This window comes from Sardina pilchardus, chromosome 2 (assembly GCF_963854185.1).
Source record: "Sardina pilchardus chromosome 2, fSarPil1.1, whole genome shotgun sequence".
Taxonomy (NCBI): Eukaryota; Metazoa; Chordata; class Actinopteri; order Clupeiformes; family Clupeidae; genus Sardina; species Sardina pilchardus.
In genome coordinates, this window is record NC_084995.1 from 17,179,288 (window position 1) to 17,189,752 (window position 10,465).

Below are 10,465 nucleotides of genomic sequence, written 5' to 3' on the forward strand. Positions count from 1 at the left end.
CACACACATTTAAAGGAAAGTGTATGATATGTAGTAACAACATACATTTGAAGGATAGTGTATGATATTTCTGATAAAGATGTCAGGTAGTTGCACCATGTATATTCATGCAGCTGTGTGAATCTCATCATTTCCTATGACTGTCATTGTGCACAGAAGAAAAACAGGAGAGAGACTGAGAGGTGTGTGTGTGTGTGTGGTGGGGGGGGGGGGCGGCTTTTGTAGTCTCACTCACACTAGCAGCTATCAAAGAGTTTGCTGGGAAAGTGAGACTCAATAGAATTGATGCTAATTTGTATACAGCAGGTGACTTGGCGACGAGCACCCTACTGCGATCAGTCATTGTTCTGGGTAGAGCAGGGAGCTGACAGAGTGAACCTTCCTAAAAGGGGTTTATCTGTGAATGTGTGTGTGCGTGTGTGCGTGTGTGTGTGTGTGTGTGTGTGTGCAGAAGCGCACGTGCTTATGCAGAAGAAAGAGAGACATACAGAAAGGCAATCAGAGCGTAATTGAGGGAATAATTGTTTAGCCAGAGCACAGCTTTGGAAAAATATATTGAACTCTATGAGAATGTTTATCGAGCTCCTTCCATTCAATACACCAATCCGTCTATTCATACGCGAAGAATGGAGATTGAGCGGTAGAACAGCATCGACTGCTTAACCTGCTCATACACTGGCTCTGTGGTTGACCTATACGCATGTGTTATTGCTCCACGGTGTACGTACACATAAGCTATACTGTAGCTCTATAAAAACATCTATCAAGACCTCCCAGACTCTGCGCTTGTTGTTATACCCATCCTGCATTGAGTGATATGCACTGGGTAGAGACACAGTGAGAGTGGTTTGACCTTCCCTAGGTGGCTACACTTCCAATCCATCAGTGGCCGTGTGAGGGCATCCCCCGGGATGGAAGGCTGTGCGCGCCCACATTTCATGGGAGCACATCTGTGTGAGAGGGAGCAGGTGCCTTGGCCTGGATTGCTGCTTATTTTCATTCACAGACACACACACACACACACACACACACACACACACACACACACACACACACACATGGACACAGACACAAAGAGACACTCACACACACACACACACACACGGGCACAGACACACACACACAGCATCAGTGGGTATGAGCAGTAAATAGCTCTGACAGCACTTATCCCAGCAGGCGCAACGGTCAGAATAGAACTGTCTCCTCGCATTCTCAAATATACCTTTCTCTGCCTCACTGCCAGAACAAGCTTCTGGGAGACCCATCTCCCTCTCCCTCCCTCTCTGTCCTTTTACGTTTCTCCCTCTCCCCCTCTCTCTTTCTATCTATCCCTATCACACACACACACACACACACACACACACACACACACACACACACTCACACTTACGCACACACAAACAAATTACTTTCACTCTTTCATCACACCACTCTAATTTCATCTTTCACTCTATTTGACTTTGTTTCATTCCTCTTTTTTAATCTAAAATCTATTCTCGCTATTTTTCCTTCTCCTGCAGACACGTTTGGTGTGTGTGTGTGTGTGTGTGTGTGTGGGTGCGTGTGCATGTGTGTGTGTGTGTGTGTGTGTGTGTGTGTGTGCGTGTGCGTGTCCAACAGTGGCATGCGATCACAGGTTTCATTCAGGTCTGTCCATGTCCTCTCCTGTGCTGTGTGTGGCCCTAGGCCACGGGGCTGTAATGGTCTCCTAATTGTGATGCAGCAGGTATTGCAACAGAGGAGAGCTGATGATGCCACGGCCCCGAGTACCCAAACCTCACGCTGTCATCAGTCCAAATCACATTCACCGCCCAGCCACCTAGAAAACAGCAGAGACTCAAAACACATAACAGGCTTAACAAACGCCTCTCCTCCTCCTCTTCTTCTTCACTCTCTCTCTTTCTCTCTGTTTCCTATTCTCCCAGCTAGTAGGAGTTTATTTCACCCCCCCCCCCCCCCCCACCACCATCCCTGCCACACACACACACCATTTTATAGGTACCCGGAGCCTGCCCTCCCTCTTTCTCTCCCCCCTTCTCTCTCCCTGTCTCTCTAATCGATATGCCAGTGAGCCTTTCTCCCGTGATGAATAGCAAGATGGCAAGAGGGACGGGCGGAATATTAAAAGATCCATCCCTGGGCTCACGAGATTGGACACAGAGATTTGGAGGCCCTGGTCGCCATTCCATTTGATCCGTCAACAATTCAATTTTTACTCTAACATCCCACCCCATTCACACACAGACACACACACACCACACACACACACACACACACACACACACACACACACACACACACACACACACACACACACACACACACAAAAGAAGGTTTTAAAAATTGTATGCAAATAAAAGAGAGACAAAAGTAGGCTTCCACTTCTGCCTCCAAGAAAGAACGAAAGAAATAAACAAACCACAAAAAAAGGCTCTTTGGTCATCCACTGACGTAAGGCCATTTTGTGAATGCCCATTCTCTATCACCTTTGAAGACTACCCAAAGCAAGGCCCTATTCAGAGCAGCCATTTTGTACAGCACCTCAATAATTCATTATGCTGCTATCCTGTCGCGTATGGTTTGTCACCCTAGCAACAGGCTCAGTGATCTGAAACTCTGCTGCAGCTCCATGGATTGGCATGGATACCACAATGATGGTAATTGAGGCAAATACAGCAAATCTGTGGCGTGTGGCTTGTGTGGAAAATAGCATGACCTCAAATGGCTAATAATATGATTTCTTTTGCTCTTCCTTTGTAACATCCTTCCCTTGTCACTTTCTCATGATGTGTGGGATTGTGTTAGGTTGATTAAGAGATAATTGTAATCAACCAAGTGTTTGAGTGGAACAGTGCACAAGCAAATGGCTAACATACAGTAACTGCTTGCACACACTTGCTCTCGCTTTCCATCCTCCCTTTTCTCCCAATCAAATGATGTTCTTCAAATTAATTGTTTTTAGTAGTCCATTCTGACAACTATCGCTTATCGTCTAATGGAACCTTTACTTCATTGGCAGCTGTCTGTAACAACTATTCAATAATGACATTGCTTTCTAAATTAAAATCACTTAAAAAAATGTCTAATCAAATTTGGCATTTCAAAAATGTCAGAAACTTGTTGATTACTTTTCTACATCGACTCAGAACTGTTTTTCTTTTCATTTGGTCAAGAATAGTACACTCAATTCAGCTGATGTGAAGAATTGTACACCCAATTCCTATAATAGAAAGCGGTGTTCAAATTTGATTTCTCAGAACAACCTACACGACTTTCATCAAGCGCTCTACTTGGTTGGAAAAACAAACATACTAACAAACTAACAAAGCTGTGGCACACTGTTCTTTTCTGCACACCTTAATGTACTGTACAGTAGGCAGTGTTTCCCTACAATGTAATCAGCAGTGGCGCAGCGCCACAGCTGGATTTTCAGCGCCACTGCAACACCTTGACATGATCAGTACACAAATGTCACGACAATTAGGCCTCCACATTCTAAAAGCACAACAGCCAACGTCATTGTGGAACAATTGTTTTTTGAAATGTCTTCACTAATTTTTTATCAAATCCTGGTTTAGCCTCTGCAGGACTTGTAGGCTACATAAATGTTACGTTTCAGGCTATTAGAAAACTGAAGACAAGTGGCGTAGCCTATGCAGCAGGCAGCAGCCCATACATTAGGTTTGGCAAACATTACGGCTACATCATCCCATCCGCCACAAAGGATAATATTTAGTCCAGGCTCAACTAAGGTTATCAAGTAATTACTTATCGCAGAAGTGTCACACCACATCTATCTATCTATCTATCTATCTATCTATTTATCTATTAATGCAAGGAACGTCTATCTGTGTGTCACTCTGTCTGTCTGTCTGTGGCACGCATAACTCTTGAACCACTCATCCGACTGCCCTTAAATTTGGCACATGTATTGCTAATAACATGCGTGCGTCCAGTGTTCGGTGTTTGGTCGTGTTCGGACAACAAATGACAAAGATATCGTTAAATTAAGCAAAATACTCCGCAATTTAGCCTTTCCCCCTGGACACGGTACATGTGGAGTCAGAGTAGGCCTACTAGCAACAGGTGAAGACAATCTCCAAAGAGCTTTATCTACTGACCAGGTATCATTTCTCACAAGATGTCTGCGGCTCGGCGTCAGCCAAATTGTATGGCTGTGTTTTTCTACCAGTGAGGCGCTGCCAGCTATGCTAGCTGCATCATTCTCCCTATTACACATTTGTTTATCACTAAAATTACTTCAAAACTATTGTCAAGTTAAAAAAACATTGCATTGTGCTGCTTTAAGTATGTTGTAAGCGCAGAGTTCGGATGCACAGAATAACAAACCACGCCCTAACCTGCATTAGGTCCATAGGTGTTGTATTTAGCTGTCAGCTACAGTATCTGAAAGTAACACCAATGTCATGGAAACGAAACGAGAAAGTACTCAGTTGCAATCACTTACCCCTAATGGAAAACTCTACTTAGAGTCGGCGTATCAAAAGATGTCAAAAACTCATCAAGAGTGTATTCTATTAGCTATTCTGAGAAATTGTTCTTCAGATACTAGATACCATAAACTCATATAATTTGCTTTTCTTGTGAAAGTAGTTTTCTTTTCTTGTGATCTGAGTGCCTCAGAAATCCAGAAGATGTTTTTTTTTTATCATTAAAGCAAGTTTCTTCTGTTATGATTATGATTTAAAATATATATGTTGACGATGATATGCAGTATGTAATGAAAAATGGTTGGTTAAAGGGATAATCCGGAGTGAAATGCACTTTAGATCAATTCGGACTATTGGGAGTACATACGTTGAGTTGACACCAAAATCATGTCATTCGGATGTATTTTGAGGTGAATTTTCCTTTCCGGAAATGTCGCTGTTGCAGCTGCCAACGCTATAACAACACTTTATTAACATTTCCGGAAAGGTACGGACTCGATTAGATTCATTCTGGACTCTCTATCCGACCACATAAAGGCGTGGGGATACTTCGGTTTGGCTTTAGGGATCCTCTACTCACTACCACGTAAGTGTAGTGTTGTTTGGAACAGTAGAAGAGGTATAAAAATAGCGTTTTGTAGCGGCGAAATGACATGCCCGAGTCACCTCCAGGCTAACGAGTTTTGGCTAAAAACGGTGAGCTCGAACTTTCTCAAAATACATCCGAATGACATGATTTTGGTGTCAACTCAACGTATTTACTCCCAATAGTCCGAAAAATTGATCTAAAGTGCATTTCACTCCGGATTATCCCTTTAATGATATGAAAATATTGGGTTTTATTTTTTTTTGATTAAATACCTCAAAACCAAAATGACAGTGAGACCCAGGGAGAGACAATGCTGAATTAATTTAGAGTGGTGACATAGCAGGGATGTAGAATGAAAGAGTAAATCCTGAGGTATTACGCTATATATGACTGTGTGAAATGTTGCCTGCTTTTTTTCCCTAGCACATACGGATAGATGGTCAACGGGAATATTCCTAAATGGGTTAGCGTAATGTACTGTAATGTTACTTAATTGAGATAAATGCATAGATTACTGGTTTATTAACCCCTGAATCACAACATATATCAAGCCTGTTTCTTTAATGGTACTGGGAGAATTGTTGGAGCAGAAAACATTATATCACCTGAGATTAATCATGAATCATTCACACACACACACACACACACACACACACACACACACACACACACACACACAGAGAGAGAGAGAGAGAGAGAGAGAGAGAGAGAGAGAGAGAGACACACACACACACACACTGAACTGTACACACACTAGCTTCACTGTCCCCGCATGATCATTTTGGGTAATAGCAATGCAGGTCACATTCCACCTGAACCAACAATAGCACTACATATCCATTTCCTGGTCTCTCCACCGAGCAGGCGATTGCCTTTCCAATACTCCAATGGATCGTAATTATAGAGCTTTATCCCTTTGTCTTTGGATATCATCAAATTAAGCAATTATGCATGACTGAGTCCCAGGAGCAGTGGAAAATTCAAATATTTAATCAAAACAGTTAACGTCAGACGGCACTGTCGGCACAGCACGCGTTCTCCAGGAGAGACCCAAGTATCCTCTCAGTTGCTGGCAGCCGCGGAGTTCCGGTGATACACCGGCGCAGCGAGGAAGCAGACAGCCCCAGACATCCTGGCTTCTGCCGCCGCACCTGGCAAATCACACAAGCAATTAGGCAACGGCCTTGTTTGAAATTGCAGCTTCAGATCGGAGCCTGGGAGTGCGTTTGAAAAAGAGAGGAAAGATCAGATCCCAAAAGGTTAGGTCCGTTTCTCAGATGCTTTCCCCGTCTTTGGGATAATCAAGTAACAGGTGTGATGCGTCTGAACCTTAATTAAACCGGTACTTGAAAGGCTCTGCAGTGGGTGGGGGCTTGGCAGGGAGTGGAGGTGTGTGTGTGTGTGTGTGTGTGTGTGTGTGTGTGTGTGTGTGTGTGTGTGTGTGTGTGTGTGTGTGTGTGTGTGTGTGTGTGTGTGTGTGTGTGTGTGTGTGTGGTGTATGTGTGGTGTATGTGTATGTGTGTGTGTTCTACAGGTTCTACAGTTTATTACAGTGCTCATGTAAGATGAATGCAACATCTGTGTTTTGCTAAAAACAATGCCTCCGTAAAGTAACCTGTGGATACTTTCTAAAGGAAAAGCACAATACACAATCCAGTTGAAAACATTTAAAATGCCACACCATGTCTAGTTGCCACTTTCATGCAAGTGTCCATACATATCTGTCCACCCCCCCACCCCCACCACAAACACACACACACACACACACACACATACACATACACACACATACATACACACATACACACACAGACACACACACACACACACACACACACACACACACACAGATACAGACATGCACGCACATACACACACACACACACACACACACACAGATACAGACATGCACGCACACACACACACACACACACACACACACACACACACACACACACACTCATATCCTCACATCATTGTAATTCAAGGCCCCAATCTCCATCACCAACTACCACCATTTATCCCCAGTTTATTGCAGTATATTAATCAGGCCTCATCACCTCCCATGATCCTCTTTGTTCTCGATGGAGTTATATATATGACCTCCCGTCTTCATTGCTCGTCATAATTTACCATTGATTATCTCTGAAGTGCAGAAATCTATGGGGAAATGAACAGGGGAGACAAACTGGAGGAAGACTGCTATTGATCGCAGATGTGTAACATAAACAGCTTGACTCTATTTTCTTATGTATGATATGCACTATCCGACCCGGTGTCAGTGTTCAACGCTGTGTCTCGCCTTATGTCGAGATATTCATGGGGATTCTCGACTTTTTGGGGCCAAAGGATGACGCGAGTTCAAGAGCTGACCTCTGATTCAGGGAAAAGGCTAGCGGAGGAATCAGATACTAACAAAGTTCAGAGAAGTCCCAAACTCCCTCACAATCTATGTGAAGGGCAGTGAGATAGCAGAGTGGCTTGTACAGTGGATCATTGTGGAGGAATGTCTAGAAACAAGCAAATTAAAGTCCGCTTTGGAGAATAGAGGTGACCCTTCCTCAAGAATGTGTGTAGGGAGTTAGATAATAACATTAGCTGACATGAAACAGGGATATAATGCAGCCTCTTAAGGGGGCAGGCACCATTTCATCCATCAGCACAAATAAACACACCCTAGGCACACAAAACATGCAAATGTATGTATGCTATTGTGTAGCTCTACTCTAAAATGGTAGACTATTTAAATAGAGAGAGGGGTGTGGAATGTCCTGCTGGAAGAGAGCAGCAATGACATTGGTGTGACCTTCAATAAGTCTAATGGGCTCAGTTTACTCTCATCTAGTCCTGACACATGCAGACTTGCCCATGTAGGGAACCAAAATGCAGTGTCGCCAAGATCCAACAACACTAGAGCCAGCTAAGTGCACTAATATGAGATCATAATCTGGATCTGTATAATCTCTTTACCAAAGAGAGAAAAGAAAAATACTTAGTGAGGTCTGTAAGTCTTTGGACGGAGACCAAATCTACAGTTTTGTCTGCTTGCTTCTGTACACCACCACAATACATCTGAAGTAAGGCAAGATGTGATTGAAGTGAAGATGTTCAGCTTTATTTTTAGGGGTTGAACAAAAATATCACATTAATGGTGTAGGACATGCAGCCATATACATTATCACCTGATGTTTTTTTGTGTTATTGCTCAAACACTATGCTTTATCATTATAGTGATTATATTTACTTGGAGGAAAATACTTTGCAGTTATCGACTGAAATCATAGACATCATGGGACACTTTGGTCCTGTGAGATGCTTTGCTAGGACTGCAGCCTGCTTCAGTTGCTGTTGTTTGTTCGTCGTTTTTTTTTCTATTTTTTTTTCAGTAAGTGAAAAGTATGTTCAATTTGGTTGAGGTCAGGTGGCCCTGGCTATTGAGGAATATTCCATTTCTTTGCCTTGAGAAATGTTTTGGCTGCTTTTACAGTATCTTCTGTGTACAGTATCCATCTGCTCCTTGAGTCACTATCCTTTCAATTTCGGAGCCTTACACACTTTATACACATTTCATCCTGGTTCTTCTATCAGCAGTCCCATCATCAATTAACACCAGTGACCTTGTTCCAGTGGCAGCCATACAGACCCATGTACAACACCATGTTCAACAAATGATGTGGTATGCTCTGGGTCATGAGGCATTGCTTCCATTCTCCATGCTTTTCTCGTCCCCTCATTCTGACTATCAGGTAATTTTTGTTTATTCTGGCCACAGAATCTTGTTCCAAAATCGGGGAGGCATTTATAGGCGACTGATGTGGCCACTGGTAAAGTGCCTTCTACCCGGCTGATGGCCACGGCTGGTTTCTTCAGTCTAAAAGCTACCAAATGGAGATGTTTGGAATTAACTTCAGATCTGCCTAATTTGAAATGGAATAGGCCTACTGAGGGAACAGGACACAATTAGCCATGAAATTGCTTATCCGTCAACTCTCCAATTACATTTGAGCCTCAAAACGGGGTGACGATATGTAAAAAAACGGCTGTAATTCCTAACGGTTCATGCAGGTCTATGCTTCAGTGCCAGTCACCAGCCATAAGTCATTGTTGCGTCGCCGGTCTTGAGTGTACAGTAGGCCTTTATTGTTTGTCATATAGGCCCAAATTTTCAACACCCCTGTCGAGGAGTTACTGTCATGATGGTTGACCAAGGGAGAGATTCATTAAAGTCATTAATTTAGAAGAAAACAGGAACGATGCTAAAGCTGTTAATTCAGAAGAAAACAGGAACAATGCTAAAGCTGTTTATTCAGAGGCCCACTTTCTTTCTTTTCTTCCTTTCTCGCTCTCAAGTGAATGCGATACGCCTCCGTCAGGTTTAAGGTCTTGATTTGGCTTGACATTAATCACGCACTGGTTAATGATGATATTCTCCTAAGTCAAAGGACGCTGTCTGAATACAGTTGGCCGCAGACATAATTTTTCTCTGGATATTTACATATGGTGGTTTCAGATCTTTTCTTTATTCCGTCGGTGTGCTTGCTTCTGTTGCGGCCACGTTTCTTCACAACGTTGTACAGGGTCACGCCGTGCCGTGGCCCTCTGTTGTCCATGGCACGGTTCCCCCACAGAGAACATGTGCTACCCACACATGCATAAATACCTCTCTGGCCATGAGGTTCTCCCACCCTATTTGTAGTTGCTCAAATCTGAAAAACAGATGAGACCTCAGTGCAACACACTGAGCTCAATGAGGAGTGCGTGAGAGGGGCCTCCAACTGCTCTAAGGCCATGGGTTCATTTTGCAGGGCATGCATGCATTGTTAGTATGCATATAGAGTATAGCTTCCCAGTGCTGAAGTTGCCCTTTGGTGAAACCTCTGTGCTGAGGATTCTAAATGCAATTACAAGATTTCCCTACCTAATCTCATATTCGATTTTACATGAGCAAAATGGAGTGGAAACTATTATTAGGCGGCGTAACCTCTGTCAAACTGTTTGTGCCCCATAGTTTCAGTGCTCTATGCCCACACAAACAGACAGTGATGTCCATGGACACTCATGGCCAAATTTGTTGGTACAGCTCATTGAAAAAATGCTTCATTTCTTTGTGGAAAGTGATGGAATCTCCTTGAAAAAATGTCCTGGTGTAGCTGCATACCTTTGGTATGTCATAAAATGAAATAAAGACTATGTCAAAAGAGATCAGTTTTTGTCATTTGTGAAAAGAGATCATATTCTAAAATGACCTGGACTCATTTTCTGGGACCCCTGAAAAGATGTTCATTTATTAGATAACAGTGTTTTGAACAAATTGGTTCGCCTTAATCAGTATCACAGATGTATCTGATCTCGTATTCTGTAAATTTAGCCAGTTTAAAGGGATTATCCGGAGTAAAATGCACTTTAGATCATTTTACGGATGATT